Here is a 2,304-nt window from a genome sequence, read left to right on the forward strand (position 1 = left end):
CATAGAAGACATCAACAAAGCTAGAAAAGCGTTATTTGTCAAAGGACGGGCCATGGAAAGGTTGCCACCAACACTCGGTGCTCTTGAACAGTATACAAAACGAGCATTTGCAAGCAGGTTTGATCTGGGGTCAGAGTTTGATAGCAAACCCAAAATATCCATACTTTGAAAAGTAGGGATGGAAAAAAGAAGGCGGTGACTGGACTCCATTATGGAGTACCATCAAAGAAACATCCGCATCCTTAAAGAAATTGACGAAGTGTTCGTGTCACATGCAGCTGCATCAGATTACGGTTCGTTACAACCACATTTTATAATACCATGTTCTTAGAATGTTAGAACGGATTAGTAGTAAAATGTCTAAAAATACAAAAATACCAATTTTCAGTACATCAAAATGCCAAAATGACGATGGTCGATTATATCTAATAACCGAAATGTATTAGTTTCATAACAGCCAAAATTCAAAATGACACTTTCTCAGAATACCTAAATTTTATTTAGAGTGTGCATTATATGCTTTGCACTGTGTTTTATTATTATACACGTTAAACTTCCGTGAGACATATTCAAATAATTAATTGAAATACGGTTGTACTCACGTTATTATATCGCTATTGCTGCGACATGTTAATAGCGATATAATAACGTGAGTACAACCGTATTTCAATTAATTATTTGTTTTATTATTAATTTTAGTATTCATTTCGCTAATAACTATTTATGAAAAACTGTAAACAGTGTACAGTTTTCATGGAGTACAGTGTTCAGTTTTCATTTTAGGCATTTTGATAAAGTGAAGTTTTAGTTTTAAGTTAATTTGACTTTTAGACATTTTGAGAATACGGTAATTTGAGAAGTAGGTTTAAGTCATTTCGAATTTTAGACATTATGAGACTTTTCTGTTTTGGTATTGCGATGTTTTAGGAATATGGTATTATAAAATTTGGTTGTAATGAACCGTAATCCACTGAACATTAAATTTAAAATATATTAAAAATAAATAAGCACCTGGTTTCTTTTCAGATCCCATATATATTAAATGTACAGATAATACAAGGTGTGACAGAATCATGACATTGGAATTATCCGAAGGATTCAGCTAGTTTCTTTGGAAAAGTTGTTACATATCATACACTGAATCACTTATTATTTCATGTTTCTGTCAAACCCTGTATAATAATCAGTATTTATATGCTTCTTCTTTGCTTTGGAAGGCACGCTAAGACGGTTGGTCACATGACAAATTTGTAGTTTGGTTTGTTACTCAATCGCGAGAAAGCGGCTAGGCGGATTTAGATAAAATTACATACAGATTATAAACTGGATCAATACATGAACTATACTTTATTTCTATTTGGACCTCGAATTGGAAGCAAATAAATTGCAGCGTACCTATTGTGAAAAGGCAGAAAACTTAGGTGCTTGTTTCATGGAGTCAGACGGGGTGAGCTGTAACTCTGAAAGTTTTTACTCTACCACAATTATAATAGTATCATATTGTAGCTCAATGAATAAGGCATTTAACCACTTTAGCCTATTTTTGAATAACTCTTGTACTTTTTCTATAAATGACACAAAAAAGAAAAAATGTGCCTCTTTTTACAATTTCATAATAAGTTGGTGGCTGTTTTCTTTTTAAATATTGGGTTGGTAAGAAAGTAATGAGCGATCGATTGAATTCCACATAAAATTTTTGAGAGAGTTCTAGAATCTTCTATGGTCGAAAGTATATAAAGGGCGAGTCGCACAGTTTCTCGTCAGTCATTCACTAGCTGTCGCCGAGCTAATATAAGGAAGAAAATGGACGAATTAAAAGTGCATGTAAGGCATTGCTTACTATATGAATTTCAGTCTGGCCATTCAGCCGCCGAAGCAGTGCGTAATATATGTCAGCGTGTTGCTCCTGAAGTTGTGTCTGAGGCCACGGCGAAACGATGGTTCCAGCGGTTTCGTAGTGGCGACTTTTCATTATCAGATCAACCTAAGTCTGGTCGACCGGTGAAGATTGATGTAGCCAAATTAAAAACCTTAATTGAAGGAGATCTGAGGCTAACGAGTCGTACTCTTGCTACCGAGTTAGGCTGCTCTCATGTCACCATAGAAACACATTTACACGAGTTGGGAAAAAACTACAAATACAGTGTTTGGATACCGCACGGACTTGATAGAGATCAACTAAACCGCCGTGCCGATATCTGCATACAACTTCTGTCTTTTCGCCGCACATTCAACTGGTTGGCCCATCTTATCACTGGAGATGAAAAATGGGTCTTATATATAAATCACACACGCAAACGTCAG

This window comes from Leguminivora glycinivorella, chromosome 3, assembly GCF_023078275.1.
Source record: "Leguminivora glycinivorella isolate SPB_JAAS2020 chromosome 3, LegGlyc_1.1, whole genome shotgun sequence".
Classification (NCBI taxonomy): Eukaryota; Metazoa; Arthropoda; class Insecta; order Lepidoptera; family Tortricidae; genus Leguminivora; species Leguminivora glycinivorella.